We start from the raw sequence: 18074 nt of genomic DNA on the forward strand, positions 1-18074 counted from the left end.
CCCTCCCAACAGTTGGCCTCGGCCCGCATATAATGGTAGCTTAATTTGAAAATCATTGGTAATGAAAGCGTCACCATTGATCTCAGCGACCGCGACAACTATGGATTTGACACAAATATCAGTCATTTTGGATTATTTTTACGCGTCTCGGTATCCCCGCCCCCGGTGACCCCCGGCTCGCAGCCGAAGGGGTGAATTTGGAAGTTAATGCGATCAGAGTTTTACTATTGGTCTTAGCGATCGCAAAAACTAAATTTTACACTAATATTGGTCATTTTCTACTTCTTATACATGTCCAGGTAAACGCCCCCCTTCCCTTCCCCTGAGAACCCCTGGTTCGAAATTTCAAAAAAATAATGCTTCTTCTTGGTCCGGGGCCTTTACCAAGGTACCCATGACCCAAATTAGGTAACTTCCGGTCTACTCATCTGGACCCCAGGCCGTACACAGGCAGACACAAACAAACTCTTCCTTTTATTTATGTTAGACTAACTTTTACCTTTAGCAATTTACTTTCACTTGTTACGTTTTAAACATTACTGGCATACAATTAACTGTCTGGGAATTTCACTTTTCCTTGATCTGATCTTATATTTTAAAAGTTTCTCTGGTATATATTTAATTTCCAATTTATAGAGACTAATTCATTTCCTATAAACGTACTTTCCATGTGCGAAGAACGACTCGGATTCGTTTAAGTTATGTTCTTTTGTCTGGCTCCCATCATCTAGACATAACCCCACCAATTTCCTTTCAGTACATTAAATAGGTTGAGAAGAACCTGAGCATAATGATAATGATACCTGTGAACTTTAATAAAAAGTGACCCCGTATTCTTAATGTGTATCTTCCTACGGGTGTACATTCTAGAACATTTTCGAACCTACCGGAAAATAATATAACATGCTAGTACATTCTACAACAATTTTGAACATTCTGGAACATTTTAGCACATCCTGGATCATTCTAGAGGGTTCTAGACCATCCTGAAAACTCTAGAACATTCTCGAACCTTTGGGAAACTTCTATAACAGTCTGTAACACTTTCCAAGATCGTTGATAGTTCTAAAATTTAACCCATTTTTTAGCACGGTAACACCGTTGCTTGGGCGTTTTCTCCATCTAGGATCCCTGCTGGTCCAAACCGAAACCTTCTTCATGGATAGGAGATACAGGGCTACAATACCATATAACTTCCATGGGGCTCCGGGTCTTGGTATCGGAGCCTTTGTGGCACGCACGGACAAACCACACTTACTTTTATTATATATATTGATTTATTTCAATGTATGAATCAACACTATCTCTCAGTGCAAATAACAAATCCGTTCAAGGTCAGTGAAGGTCAATGTTCTTTCGTTCAACAGAGCTCTACTTTATAAAGCCGAAAGATTTATCTTATCTCTTATTTATTGAGTCCTCTGCCTTTTGAAGTTGCTGAAGAATCCGTTTAGTTACTTGCCTTGTTTGTATTGTAATTGTTTTAATCTACGATAAGAAAACTACAGAACACAAATACTGCAAGTAATTATCTAAAATTTGAAAATGTGTTCATATTATTGAAGATTCATTCATTTCCTTTTCTTTTTTTTCTTCATTAAAACGTTAGAAGAATCAGTAGAAAGTAGAATTTAAGAGAAAGTGTTGGAAATTACTTTAGTTATTCAAACATTTACTTATTTGAATAACACACAAAGAGTAAAAATGTGAATGACTGGACCAGGAATCAAACCCGGGATCTCCGGCATATCGCGCCGATGCATTCTGCACGGTATGCTAGAGATATCGGGTTCGAGTCCCGGTTCAGCCATTCACTTTGTGTGTTATTGAATTCGCACCTACAGATAATCTGGTATGTAAAAATAAGTTTAGTTGTTTCCTCCTTTAATAAATATATATGTGCGTATTTTAATTTTGTGTATTGCACAAAATTACATCGACACCTAGAGATCTAAATATTAAGATTTTTTTGTTCTACAAAAAGGACATATCGTAAGTCTCTGTTCGCAGTTTTGCAAGAAATCGAAGAAAAGAGGGTTTTAGTGCCTTTAAGAGTATTGTGTGTTACTTTCTTCTATCTAAATATATTTCTTTAGTATCTGAATATTAGGTTCAAGAATTTGAGACGTCTTTTATATTTTATTATAATTATAATTATTATTAGTAGTAGTAGTATTCGTCAAATTTATTCTGCTTTATAGATACGATAGAGCAGCGTTTCCCAACCTTTTTCAACTTGCGGCACACTTATAGATATTATTATTTGTAAATATAAAACACAGTGGTAATTTTTCTGTGATTATTGATCTCCTCACAAAGAAGAAAGCTCGATCACTGGTTTTTCCCGGTGGTAAATCATTATGTTTATTTTTCATTCTAATTAAAAGGTAGAAAACAATTGAATGAAATATTAGACTTAGGTTTTTAAAATACGCTTTCTTTTTAAAAACTGTACCCAACCTTTTACTAAGAAGGAAGATCACTAAATAACAAACGAACAAACAAATCTCTTTTACTTTTAAAATACAAATGTAGGTAATTTGTCGAAAGGATTGAATGATATTTTAAATTTTCAAATTACGAAATAGTCTGCAACAATAAAGAAGCAATAATGGTCATAACAATGATAACAAATACTATTTTTCAACATTAGAAATGTAAGAACAGTAACCCGGTATGAAACTTAAAATTGTAGATTCATAGTAGAGGTTCATAGTAATGTGAAATACAAATATATTTTTTCCTACGTTTTGCAATTTGATTGCTATAAAATTAATAATTTTGTTTCGATTCCTCGCAGCACACCAGGGGCCCATTCGCGGCACACTGGTTGGGAAACGCTGCGATAGAGTGTTTTCTTCTTCTTTCTTCCACTCAGTGGCATACACTATATTGTTTCAGATACAAAAACACATCAAATTATCCCCATATAAAAACACAAAGTGCATCAACCACCAAGTGGATTTGATTATAGGATAAACAGGTGTGCTGAGTTTTTCTTGGCGTTATCCCATTTCTTCACACACAAACCTGTTCGCTGAGCTAGTGGCTAGCGCGTGCATCTTTTGTGCATGTGGTCCTGGGGTCGATTCCCAATGGAAGAGGACAAAAAATTCAGTCATTCACTTTCATTAATTGCCTGTCTCTTTTTGCTTAAAAGAAGACATAAAAGAGTGGGACAAGGTTGGCTGGTTTAAACCTTTTGGTTTAAAGCAGCTGTTTTTTTTTTTTTTTTTTTTTTTTTTTAACGTTTAAACAAAAAAAATGCTTTAAATCGTATGAACTTCATAGTGACGTTTCTACATATCATACCATCTGCATTAATTTTATCTCCTTTTAACCTTTTAATCAACGCGTCCCATCTTTGATTCTCGGTCGAACCACAGCCCTTTTTTCAAGTGTAAACCAAGTAGCGGTTCGGATGTCACTTTAAGCGAAAGTCTTCTTGATAATCTCGGTATTACATAAGAGTGTTAAGCCTAAACACACGAAACGAAACCAAATTATATGCCTGAATGGGCCAGTTGTTTCATAAAGAAGCCACGGTTGCTTAAATATATTGATAGAAATTGGCAAAATTTATTGACTGCGTATATAGCTTCCAACATTAGCTTGGATTGGACTTTCAGTTTTAATTTAATTGAATGATATCTACATACTAAATTTGTAATTTAATATCTTAGTTTTAGCGTACTGATTATGATACGTTGACCATAAAATTTTACATGCCAAGCAACAACGAGATTTTTCCGTTATTGCTTTGCATTTAAAGTAATAACAGGATTTTCCCAATGGTTTCCCGATTTATATATAATTCTGTATAATGGTTCCATTTGTTCAACTGTTTATCTTTTTGTCCTTCTGAAACGATTGACAATTATATTAACAAATATGTCAAGATCAGTACAGGGAGTCTATAATTTCCTGTAGGAAAGTAAAACTCTATAACTTGGAAACCGTTACGTTTAAGTGTAAAAATTTTTTGGGTTGGAAGAAGGGAAGTTTAAAGTTTTGTTCTGGCCACAATGCTTGATGCTTGCCACGGTGCTCGATGACGTTTGCGCTGGTAATCACGTGACTTAAGATGGCGTCTATTAAAGAAAAGGCATAATGTGTTTTGTAGTTTGCGGAATTGAAATCTTGCCTTTCAGTGCGGAGAAAGTTCCGAACAACGTATGGGGAAAACACCCCCAGCAGAAACAAGTGTCAAGAGGTGGTAGGGAAGTTCAAAGAAACTGGAAGTGTGTCAGATTTACCACGCAGTGGAAGGCCAGGAACGAGTGACTATGTGATTCACATGTCGCAGGACAGCGTAGCCAGGAGTCCAATGAAGTCGCTTAAACGTAGGTCATTGGAACTGGGAGTACCGAAGTCGACGTTACACAAGATCGTACGCAAGAATTTGAAGGTCCGGCCCTATATATTAAAATTTGTGCACGAGCTGATAGGGGAAGACTGTGACATGAGAATGGAATTCTGTGAGTCAATGCTTACCCGCTTACAAGAAGATGGTGACCTGTCTCGATTTCTGTTTTCAGATGAAGCCACATTTCATGTGTCGGGAAAAGTGAACAGGCACAACTGCCGAATTTCTGGGGTGGAAAATCCACGTGAATTCGAGGAGCACAAGCGGGGTAGTCCCAAAATCAATGTGTGGTGTGCTGTTTCAATGGACCACATTATCGGCCCTTTTTTTCTTCAAGGAAGAGACGGTAAATGGTAACAATTATCTGAATATGCTGCAGACATTCCTTTTGCCAGAACTTACTAGGTTAGGCATCCTTAATGAGGTCCACATGCAACAAGATGGGGCACCGCTGCACTATGCCCTTCAAGTTCGGCAGTTTCTTAAGGAAGAACTTAAGGAGAGGTGGATTGGCCGAAGAGGATCCACACCTTGGCCTGCAAGATCACCAGATTTGTCGCCTTGTGATTACTGGCTGTGGGGACACGTGAAGACCAAAGTTTATTCGCAGAAGCCAGCTAATCTGCACGATCTCAAGAACGAAATAACTGATGTGATTTTGAACATCCAGATGACCACCGCCAACACGCAATTCTTGGTTTCCCAAAAGACTGCAAGAGTGTTTGGACGTGAATGGTGCACAGTTGGAGGTTTGACGATGAACCTTAACTAGCTGAAACAAAACTTTGAACCTTCCTGTAAGTACACCAAAAAATATTTGTTAATACATTACGTAGTTTCCAAGTTACAGAGTTTTACTTTCCTGCAGGACTTTATGGACTCCCTGTACAACGTAGTTTTATCAGGAATCCTTCGTGAGTGAGTCGGCAGATTCATCGCATTTGTGGCCAGTAGTCCCGGTTTCGAGTCCAAATGGAGAATAATTTCTCTCAAATGTAAGCCGAGAAGCGGTTTGATTCCGATTTACGCTTATGTGACCCCTTCCAGCACAACCCCGTTGCTGCATAAGAACACCAAGGCGAAATAAACTTATTTCTGTCCATATATAATATCAATACATAGAGCAAGTTACTTTACCTCCCCAAAAAAACTGGTTTAAACCCCCCCCCCCAAAAAAAAAACTTTTTTTCAATAAAAACCATGGTTTTTGCCAACCCTGCACTTCATTCATCCAACTCATTCTTACCGCCTCCTTTAACCTTGGTGCATAGTCGTGGGACATTAAATAACGAAAGAAAATGAAACCTGATCTAAAAATACGAATAAACATCAACTACCGAATTTTAATGTGTCTTCCAGCTGATTTCTATACTTTCTCCGCGTGGATTGAAAACTGATACAGACCCTCATAATGAAGAACTCATGAATTAGAAATTCCTGTAAATAACGAAGGAAAACTAGAAAAGTCCATTTTGCTATGTAAATAGATGTTATTTTAGTAAATGTAAATGTTGTTTTTGAGACACTCACTATACCTGAGTTTCGTTACTGTAATTTCGCATTTGTACCTGTTTAAATGATTCTACTAGCATCAAGCGTATGATTTAATTTATTGTACAGAATAATGTAGCCCGGTTTACCAGTCCTGATGAAGGGTAATCGATGAATTTACCTGAAATATTAAACATTTGAAGAAATTCTTTTCGACGTAAGAATACGTACAAGATTAATAATTTTGATTATAATATAAATTACCTGAACTAACGCATGACTGTGTAGGGAATATTATGCCGGATGGTGCACAAAAAGCTGGTCCCTTCAAGCATGTACATTATACAAGGTTCGGTCAATAAGTAATGCCAATCCTTAATAATTTTGTAATTGATTACTCACAACTATTGGCTACAGATCAGGATCATTCAATATATTCATAATTTCTCTTTCGACATCTGGTTCAGCGTTCTTTCCAACTCACAAAGGCACCTCAGTAGTAAAATGCTACATGTTGCTTGCGAAACCACCCTCTTGATTTCTTGGGGTCGTTTTCAAATATTTTAGCGCGTAGAAAATTCCTCAGCCTACCGAATAGATAGAAATCAGAGAGAGCCAGGTTAGGATGTAATCTGGGTGAGGCATCACCCTACCCGTATCTTGCAATTTGTGTCAGCATCTGGTGCACAGTGTGCTATCTTGCAATGTCCTGATGAAATTTGATTAGAATGTCTTTAGGTCCTGTGTTTTTGTTGCATTTGCTTTTTTTTTTTTTTTTTTTTTAAGCTTTTCTAAAGATTTACGTCATTTTTCTTTGTTGATGGAAGCATCTTTTTCAAAAATGTCCATGGGGATGAGGTCATCTTGGTCCGAAAAGACGGTGATCATGATTTTGTCTTTAGAAAGAGCGACGTTGTATGGGTCCTTTGCATTGATTGACAGTTTGAAAAGGTCATAATGTTAGACCAAAATTTTGTCTCACATTATGATGCCATTGAATGTCTCAGTAGGTGCTCTTGGGACAGATCCGACGAGGTATAAACAGATTTCTTTCCGAGTTGGCATTATTTCTGTTGTTAGAAACTTTTACATCCATTTCGAGGATAATTTTCGATATCCAAGAACTGAAAGAAACTTAAGAATGCTTCCTTTCAGGTTTGACAAATCTTTCCATCAATTGACAAATCGTTACCGGTGTTGTTCGGTTATTCTTGGCCATTTCCTCCATACAAGTAAAATTTTTCCTGTTGCTGCAAAGGAGGGTCTGCGTTCTCTTTGTTACGGATATAAATCATCAGTCAGAAAACACTGAATTGTGCTTCTGTTCAGGATTTCGTTTTCATACACAGATTGCAGTTTTGAATCTATTGCTGTAGCTGAAATGTCTTTGGACTTAAATATTAACTCAATCACTGACCATTGTCAAATTCTGATTTGTACTTCACGCTCTAATCTGAAAAAATTAAAAATATATATAGAGAGAGGGCATAGTGCATTATTTATTTACGTTCCTTGTATTACATACATTATTCACATTTTACACATGTATACATTGTTACATAGGTAGGCGAGTCAGACAAAGTATGTTAGTCTCTTTTTCATTTGTTCAAGGCAGAGAACTACAAATATTCAGACTTAACGTTTAATTTCCGATTATTAAAAGACGAGCACGCAAGCAGGCTGACCGGTTTTTCTCGTGCACCACCCGGTATTACCTGTTTAATATGATATTCCTTGTACAATCAGGTAATAACTGATTAAGCTTGTGTTGTTTGTTGATAAGCTTGAAAACATGATCGACTGATAAGCTCAAATCATTTCACATTGATTGAGATAATGTCTGTCCTCTCAGCCCTATTCTATATAACAGAAAAATGTATTGTATTTAGTGTAATTTGTTTATGCATAATTCTTCCGTAATGTTGCCATGACTCAGACATTACATACTGCACGTGGAAAATTGAAGACAAACACTATTTCTTGTCGCTGCAAGCAGGCTTAAGTGTCTTTCTGTAGTTAGAATTGATTTATAATTATTGCTTTTTACTTTGCGATAGAGAATTGCATTGGAAAGGTGCAATTATCTCCTTCATAGTAGACAATTGTAGTTTGGTTAATAAAGGTCAGTGAAAAACACAACTTTAGCTAGCGTAATAGATTAGGTTACGTTACGTTATATTAGTATTTTATTGTCTATTGTCATAACGTATCTTAATCCTTTAATTTTACTTTTAATAGGTAAATTATGAACCAGAGTCAGCGTTGGAGTGAGCTAAACGACAAAGATAGGCTTATTTCGGTAAGTGTGTTTTATTAATAGATTCATCTGTTGTAGGATTAATTTGTTTATTGATTCAATTGTTAATAACACATAAGACGTTAGCTCCTTGTGGTATTTCTATATTATCATGTGTACTGCAGTTCCATTACTATAAACGTCATGGCAAGAACACAGCACAACAGGGATTGAATCTTTTAGTAGGGAGCTCCGCTGTCGACCATGAATTGAGGAAAGCGTCTATAGACGCGCCTCATTAAAAGATTTTTCTCTTCTCAGGGAATGCGTCTGTAGATGATTTTCTAGCGAAAACGTCTTCACAATGACCCTTGACATCTAGGGTGATTTTGGAAAACTTGATATACATATAGAAACAGGTACAGATATCCTTCGCGTGAGTGAAAGTGTTATGGTAGTTTCGAGATCAAAGAATCCCTAACGGGTATTTTTCTTTCATTTGTTTCAGTCAGATTTCGTACTTTTCGCATTTGCTTTTCGATTTCTTTTGGGAGTGTGTCTTATATGTTTAGCATACCTGTCTTCTGAACTGAAATGAAATCTTTTCAATTTAACGAAAGGCTAAAGGAGACGGATGATTAAGGCAAGAGAATAATGATGGAAGAATAATTGAACTGAGAATGTGAGATAAATATTCCGAGAAAACTTATCACTACACGATGTTGTCCACCACAGGGACTCCATACTCCAGAGCTAAGATATCTAGCACTGAGTAGTCACCGTGCCCCACGGGAAACCCGAGTTCGGTTCCCGGGTAGAGCTCATATGATTTGGATTTCACGTTAACTATAGATATACGTCTCATATAGCCTCGGTGCTGAGGATACTATAAATCAACCAAGGGGGCCGCGGTGGCTCAGTGGTAGAGCGTTCACCTCTGGTACTTGGGGTCCCGGGTTCGATCCCAGCCCCCGCCAAGTGAACTTTGTAGTGGACAAACACCGCGTGCGTGGTTTTTCTAGGGATTCTCCCGTTTCCTCCCACTTTCTTCATTCCACCATTTCATTCATTACTCATCATCACCGTCTCCTTTAGCCTAACCGGCATAACCGTGGGACGTAAAACTCAAAGATTTCATTTTCATTTTCTAAATCAACCAACCAACTGTCTATATTAAATGTATAAAGAACAGTGTATGATGATGATGATGATAGATTCTGATTGGTCATTACTTTTTTCCGAAACAAAAGGCATGGAATTAGTTTATTGTTGCTAACAAAAATTTATTTAAATAATTTCCAGTGTAGTTTAAATTTCATTTTCTTCAAAACTAACTTACATATTAATTAGATTAAGTTCTATCAAAAGCAACCACTTCTATCGAAAGATAAAATAAATAAATAACAGAAGAAACTACTGAAACAAGGTTTACATTAAAGGAGTTAAAGCATTTGAAGTTTAGTTTATTCTTCATATGCAAACAAAAGATACAATTATAAAAATAATTAAAGAACTACTTACATAGTTGTTAAGTGAAATTATTATATGAAAATTAATAATTATAGAACATCTTCAGTAAACTAAATTTCCTATAGAACTTCCTCATGAGGAAACGATTAGCGACCTCGTCGTGGGCTGAGTTACTCCTGATGGGAGCTCGTGTAGTTCAGATTCCACATTAAGCTTTAGGTCTGTGTCGTACATAGCCTCGGTAATGGAAAGGAGCGTTAATCTTCAACTCAGCATCAGTTCCCTTCATTACACTCTACCAACAACAATGAATGCATTTTAATCGTGTGATGTATATCGGTTCCGAACTCCTATATTTCTGATTAACTTAAAATTTTGTGCTTCTACAGAGAATCAAATCTAACGATACAGTCAAAAAAAAAAAAAAAAAAAAAAAAAAAAATAGCACGCGAACTATTTCGGTCACATAGCATCACTGTTATGTAGCGAACAATGAAATGTGAATTCATTGTTAGATTGTTTATTGAATTTAGCGTCGAGGCTATATTAGACGTGGCCCTACAGTTTGAAATTAAATCAGAACAATCGTAATTCATTTAGTGCTCTCCCACTAGGAATCGAACCCAGGTCCCCCATGCACCAAATTGTACTTGTTTTCTTACTTATTAAGATGTTAGGTTTTCCTTCATTCTAAGATTTAAAAAAAAAAAATCATCAAAGATCAGTCTTTCGGTAGTATGGCACTTTTAAAAAAATGACTAAGACTTATAAAATTGCATTTTTCTTCAGTCACTTGATAATTCTTTTCTGTACATCTCTTATACCTTTGTATTTGAGTGCATATTACTTAAAAAAATCCACTAGCTGACCTTACACAGTTACCTGTTGTGTTTCCATAGAAAGAAGCACTTGCACTTGGAAAGAGCACTTATATCTCCTTTTTTATTTTTAGTTGATTGGCTTATTTGAAGAAATACGTTCCTTTACTTTCATTGAAATGGGGATGGACTTCTATAAACCTTACTCACTTTTTTCCTTCCTCTCTTTAGACTCCATAATAGCATATATTTCAGAATTTCGGTTATTTTGATATAAAGCTCGATATTAAATAATTGAAATTCCAAAATTTGTTACAAAGTTTCGAAACGGAAAAGATCAAACCGATATTTATATGTTCTTAGCTGTTTTCGTTATATGTGCAGGATATACTAATGATGTTTGACTTACAGAAATGTTTCTTGAAACGTCCCCGAAATAGAACTTCAGATAAATACATCTTATTTTTTATATATACGAGGGAGGACCCAAAAGAAACCGGACTTTCGTTCTAAAAAAAATAATTTATTAAATTTTTTACAAAATTCTTTCAGTCTCCTTCAAAGTACTCTCCATTAAATGCGATTCATTTCTCCCATCTTCTTTCCTACTGTTTGAAGCACCTCTGAAACACTGGAACTTTTATATCGTCCAATGCGCTCTGCGAAGTTCTTTTTACAGCCTTTACACCATCAAAATATTTTCCTTTTAGATTTTGTTTAATTCTCGGAAAATGTCATCATGTTCGTCAAAAAGTTTGGATCACTTTCGATCCGATTTTTCAAGTCTTGGCTCAAATTCAGACGAATGATTTCATCCTCTGTGAGCAGGCGAGAAACAAACTTAGCGGCAACATGTATCATTTGCAAAGCCTCACGCTGGCACGAGCTCCAACTCACTCCTGCCTGTTTTGAAATATCATCGATCATGAAACGACGATCCTCGCTGATTTTGGGGCAGATTTGTTCGATGTTTTCGTCGTTTGGAAATGATGAAGAGCAGCCAGAACGAGCATGATCTTCAACACTCATCTCACTATACTTAAAGCGCCCAAACTACTCAAAAAATTGTGTGCGGTTCATAGTATCCTTCTTGAAAGCCTGTTGAAGCATTTGGTAAGTTTTCGTTTCCGATTTTCCAAGTAGGAAGCAAACACACTCCTTGTGCCTTTGAATCTGCCATAACGATTTCGCAGGCGGCAAATGAGAACAGTTGAGAAAAACAATAATACGATCAAATGTTAACCTCCTACGCAGACGCCGCTTGGCCAACTGATCTGGGAAGGTCGCTACTAGACCCACCTAGTAGAAGAATTCTCCACTACGCCTAGGAACGGCAGCGCTCTTTCAATCCAGTTTCTTTTGGGTCCCCCCTCGTATATATTGGTAGTGATTGACTATCATTTTCATTAACATTTAAAAGGCTGGTAATGACGCAAAACTTCTCGTCTCGTTTTTAGTTTTTCTTTCAGTCTCTTCTTTTTACTGTCGTTGTGAATACTTTTGTTTGATTTTCATGTATCCTCGTTGGAAGCTCTTTCAAACCATGCTGTGCGTAAGTATAGTAACTCTTATGGAGCGAGTGGTCCCGCTAGCATAGTCGCTAACGCTGTCATCTTTGCAAGTGGTCCCGTATTCGATATATATATTGGAAAAGCTTCTTAAAACCAAGTACAGCTAGAACCTTGTTATTAGAGCTGACCTTTCTTCCTTTAACTGTAAAATACTGATGCAAAAATTGAAATTTGTAAGTTTCAGTGCTGAAGCTAATTTTATGATGTTAATGTACAAGAAGGGAAAATTAGGTATATAAGATGAAATGCGGTGCTTTTTGTGTAGAGGGCACTGGTTTTTGTTTCAAGCTTCTAAGTCAAGTAGTTTTTGAGACAGTAATAATAATATAACAAAACAATTGTTGAACTCTTGTGGCGGGCTAGTTTCAATATTAAACAAATTAAGAAAGTCAAATATGGGTATACAACTTTTACATTTTAGATTAGGTGATTTGGTATGGAATTACCCATATATCATATAGGTGAAAGAATCTTGAGAAAATCCACAAACACGGTGCTTGTCATCACAAAGCCCACTTGCCGAGAGTTCCGATCGAACCAGGGACCCCACTTTCCAGAGATGACAGCTCTAGCACTGAGCCACCAGTGCTCCATAATATTACGTTTGTGTGAGTTACTTAAGCAAAGACTATGAAATTACGTTAGGCTCTGTATTTGGTTATACTGTTATTTATTTATAAAACATTATGGAACTTGTAGATCCAAATGTAATTACCATGAACGTGACCTTGGCATGAAACGTCAATAAACTTGTATGTTTGTGTCACGTAATAAGAATATGCCATGAATGTAAATTACCCAAGAAACATTGCAGTTTAAATTATGCAATTGGGAAAATCAATAATAATACTGATGAAACGCTGGTAAGCCAATTACAAAAATAGTAGAGTAGAAGTTTGTAAAAATCAATATTTTCCATTTAATATAAAAAATGGGAAATACAGTAAAGCAAGCTGATGATTTAAGGTAATCATCTTTTATATGTAAATTATTCATTCTCTTGTACCTTTTAATTCTCAAGGTACACTCATGTCCAAAATTATTGTCGCATGTCTATAAATATGTTGTAGGAATTTAATTTGATAACGAATTCGCCCAGTATTTCTTATAACGTTAGAATGTGTGTAATCGGCAAAGACATGTATGTGGCAAATTTCATGTCAAAAGAGCAGTAAATAAGAACAATAAAACGAAAATAAAACTTTCTTGTCCATTTAACAACATTTTGTTTTAGTCATTCTAATTTTCGTATTTATAATTCTTTTCCTATGAAATTTACCACAAATATAAATTTCCCGATTATACACATAGTATCAGTATTAAAAGTACCCTGCAATATCATTATCAAATTATATTGTTACAAGAAGACAGTTATAAATATGCGACAGTCATTTTGGACATGAGTGTACCTGGTGTACATAACATAATTGCAGAGAACTCTTTAAAACAGAAATTATAAGAATATGTTTGTATCTTAACTTTTAAGGATAAAGAGTTCTCCAATTTATATCAAATTATTTTCTTCAAGTAGTGTGCTAAGTCGGATAAAGAGTACACGTGTTACAAAAGTGGCCGGTAGAAAACTAATAAACAGTGTGGTAAGTTGAGTTGACTACCATTGTAAATTACTGATGAATTTTCTGTAGATTCATCATGGCCGGCAAACAGGATTCGTCTTCCAAATTCATTATTATGGGTTTCCTAACAGAGCTTTAATTGCCAAATAGGGAAACGAGGATTTCTCAAATGGAAATAAATCAAATTGGAATGAATACAATAAGTTTTTCTGTGTAGCATTTTTTTAAATCATTAGTAGTAAGCTACTAAATATAAATAAATTTGTAGATAAAGATTCGTATATCTTTGACATCCTTTAGTGTACCGCCGTTTGGGTAAATTGCGGTCATAAAAGCAGATCTTTAATTTCAACGAAAACATATCGTAATATATCCACTTGTCGACAAAAGTACAAATTTCAATAAATATCAGAAACATACTATTTCAGGAGTGCTAGAGCGTCACTTCGTTTTAGTAAAATAAAATATTGATCCAACTCAGACGGATTCTGTATGTGTGAAGATTGCCAAAATATGCCATATATTCTTTTGATGTCCATGCCAGAAAGAAGTATACGGGACAAATTTGAAAGATTTTTTTTTAAATCCGGGCCCCGTATGGTTTAAAGATTTATTTCGGTTTTATTTTATTTTTTTTTTTAATTTTCAGTTTCTTTGAGGCAAAACTGTTAAAATGTAATTTGTATATGAAGATACTAGCATTGTTATGATTTACAACAACTTTCTACAAAGTGCTAGATATGTCTTCAAGATCTTCCTTTTATTAATTCTAGTAGAGAGAGAGAGCAGGTGGCTCAGTGGTAGAGCGCTTACCTCTAATGTGTGGGGAACCTGGTTCGATCCTCGCCAAGCAAGTGTGTGGTGGACAACATCGTGTCCGTGGGTTTTCTCGGCTTCCTCCCGTTTCCTCCCACTTTCACATTCCACCAGTTCTTCCATCATCTTCACTTACCTTAATCATCCGTCTCCCGTAGGTTAGGGACGTTAAACTGAAAGATTTCATTTCATTTAAAAAAAATTCTAGTAATTGAATTCTTGTTTTTCTGGTGTTCAACTTGTTTGTTTGTTGAAGTTCAGCGTCCCTATTCAAGACCGAAACTACATAAAACGTGGAACTAGAAAGTGGGATCCGAATCACTGTAATGCGTTGAAATTTCAGTGCGCTCTCGCCGAGAATCAAATCCTGGATCCCGTGCACGAAAAGACGCGCTTACCAGAAAACCCGCGGGGAGGGCTGGTTTGTGTTTGAGTATATGGGGAAATGAGTACATTGATTTATATATAAACTGGACCGGATATTGAAAGTAAAAAAAGTTGAAATTTTGCAGTATGCGAATATCGATAGGGGGACGTTGTTTGACGTACTCTGCAATTCACCAGATTAAGATTTGCCTAACCAATATAAAGTTACGTTTTTTTCTTAAAATGGTACTACCCGTATGTCATGTTATTATAAATTCAAATCTATATATTAAACGAAAATACACAATAGGATACTTACGGATCACTGTTTCAAAGTTAGGATGACGCTATAGTATCACAAACATCCAAATTTGGAGCTCTCTTAGAACAGCAATAACGCCAGTGAAACGGACGGAGCAATGCACATTCAAAGTACCTTAGTGTTGAGTGCTACGATCATGATATGAGGTGTTTCGAATTAATGGAAATGAAGTTACAGTGAACTGAACTTTATTATTATTTTTTTTTTTTTTCGAGTGAGTTTATTTCGGAAAAGTGCTTAGATAAATATTGCTTAATCACACAGATGGTTTCCAATAGACATAGAGATCAAAGTGCCGTTTACACCAATTTGATATCTGAAATCGTTCTAGAAATATGAATAACGGGTAGAGATAGTTATTCTACTTGAAATGGCGTAGTTATGTAAAATTTTTAGAATGTTAGTTTATATATATATATATATATATATATATATATATATATATATATAATGAACTATACCAACAAACTGTAGGGGCTGATTCCTTATATTAAAATAAAAGAAAAACGTCATATGGACCTGTGGGGAAAAGTGCATAGTTTCAGATCTAGGGCTGTCCAAAATCGCGAAAAAAACAAATTTCAAGAGGCCCTATTTCGAATTCGAGAGACTTTCGATGGTAGTCATTATCAGCGTAAAGGAAGTCACGCATACGCAATTCAAAAATGCATATTTCATTAATGTTCAATGGGTGTACAGAGTATTCCATGCAGGGTGAAATTCCCGGACATGGCATCAACCAAATTTTGAGATATGCTCTGACTTTATGATTGGTCCAAAGTAGGCAAACGATAAGCCTTGATATCAGTGAACACGGAATCCTTTGGCGCGATGTCGGAAGTGTTAAGGATCGTCAGCAGCACTGTCTCTCGTACTCGGGAAAACGCATGTTGCATTGTTTTCTTTCACGCTTATAAATGAAGAAAACGTAAAATATACCGTGACGAAATACATCGCATCACACGTTATTCCGAACACAAAAATCATGGATATCCATTGTTGTAAAGGCTTACTTCCTGCCTACTTTAGACCCTCCTTGAAATCAGGGTATATCTGAAAACTCTTAAAAGCATGTCTGAGAATTACACCCTGTAGGAAATAACCCTTGTACACCTATCGAAAATTGACGAAGTATGCACTTTTGGATTGTGTATGTGTGGCTTCCTTTACGCTGATATGGATCACCATCCACAGTTTCTGGAATTCGAAATAGAGCCTGTTGAAATTTGGCTTTTTCGCGATTTTGGACTAACCATATATATTACACTAACTGTTTTTGGTAGTTATATTTACAGTAAAATCTCCCGATTACATGCTTTTTGAGCAATGTTGCAAAGTTTACCAATCATTATCTTATATCCGGAACGGTTTGAGGTAACAAATTGCTATTGCAGTAATATAATCTTAGCGTCTTTTGAAAACTAACCACGTACCTATATTGAGCACTTTTTTTGAAAGAAGTATATTTTTTTTTTCTATCTTTTGTAACTTCGTTCCTATTTATTCAAAATAATCTGCTATCATGACCATAGTATTCAACACTAAGGACACTGTGAACATGAATGGGCCGTTCGTCTCCCTTATATTATTACTGTCGTAGAGGCTTACAAAATTTATTTATTTTTCGAGGTTTCTGATGCTTTATCTTTCTTAGTTTGCAACACTGAGCAATAAATGTAGTATTCCATATTTTGTTTAATATATAAATTTGAAATATGTTATAACCTGAGTGGTGCTACTTAATAAAACTCAATTTTATGTTAGGTTCGCAACACAATTAATCTGGTGGTATTGAAGAGTATATCAAACAATGTACCCTACCATGTATTTGCATCAGGGTTGGCAAAAACCATGTTTCTTTTTCGAAACAAACAAAATTTTTTACTTTTTTTTAACCGGGCTTTTTGGTTTAAATAATTTGCTCTATGTATTTATATTACATAGGGACAGAAATAAATTTGATTCTTCTTGATGTTATGCAAGAACGGGATTATGCTGGAAGAAGTCACATAAGCTTAAAGCGGAATTCAAACCGCTTCTCGGCTTACATCCGAGAGAAATTGTCCTCCATTTGAACTCGACACCGGAACTAATTGGCCACAAATACAATGAGTCTGACAACTCACTCACGAAGCATTCCTGACAAAAATATGTTGTACTGATCTTTACATACTTGTAATATAATCGTCAAGAGTCACTTCACAAGGACAAAAAGATAAACAGTTGCACAAGTGAAACCATTATATACAGGGATCGGGAAACTTCCGCCTTTGCCATTGGGAAAATACCGTTATTGCTTGGTATGTAAAATTTTAAAGTCAACGTATCATAATCAGTACGTTAGAAATGAGGGGTTAAATTACAAATTTACTATACAAATATCATTGAATAAAATTAAAACTGAAAGAGTCCAATCCAGGCTAATGTTCAGAGCTACGTAGGCAGTCGATAAATTTTACCAATTTCTATCAATATATTTAAGCAACCTTGGCTTCTTTATAAAACAACAGGCAAGCAGAAAAATTTGGTTTCGTTTCGTATGTTTAGGTTTAACATCCTTATGTAATACCGAGGTTATCAAGAAGACTTTCACTTAAAGTGACATCCAAACCGCTACTTGGTTTACACTTGAAAGAAGGGTTATGGTTCAACCAAGAATTGAACACGGGACGCCTTGATTAAAAGGTAAAAAGGAGATAAAAGTAATTCAGATGGTTTTATATGTAGAGATGTCACCATGAAGTTCATATGATTTAAAGCATTTTTCGTTTTTTTTGTTAACTTTTAAAAAAAAAACTGGTTTAAAAACCACCTTGGTTTAAACCAGCCAACCTTGATTTGCATGGTTCAAATTCTTTTATTATTATTATTAATAATTATTATTTTTAAGGTTAAAAGTTATTAGAGCTTTTCAAGATAAATGATACACTCTGTATATATAATATGAGGTGTGATGAAAAAGTACGATAAGTAATTTTATTAGAAACAAAGTAATAAGCTTACATGATATTTGATTAAATCTTCTTCACGTACTGTCCTTA

The 18074-nt window shown here is 35.6% G+C and overlaps 1 protein-coding gene across 2 annotated transcripts in view; it reads left to right on the forward strand.

The window, feature by feature from the left end:
• Positions 1-18074, forward strand: part of LOC145694686 (uncharacterized) — a 64986-nt gene that overhangs the window by 11935 nt on the left and 34977 nt on the right. For both annotated transcript variants that reach the window (XM_081771192.1, XM_081771193.1), the window contains exon 2: positions 8096-8156. The gene's annotated coding sequence lies outside the window, so the exon portion shown is untranslated. The remainder of the gene's footprint in view (positions 1-8095; positions 8157-18074) is intronic.

This window comes from Thermobia domestica, chromosome 9 (genome assembly GCF_964235325.1).
Source record: "Thermobia domestica chromosome 9, izTheDome1.hap1.1, whole genome shotgun sequence".
Classification (NCBI taxonomy): Eukaryota; Metazoa; Arthropoda; class Insecta; order Zygentoma; family Lepismatidae; genus Thermobia; species Thermobia domestica.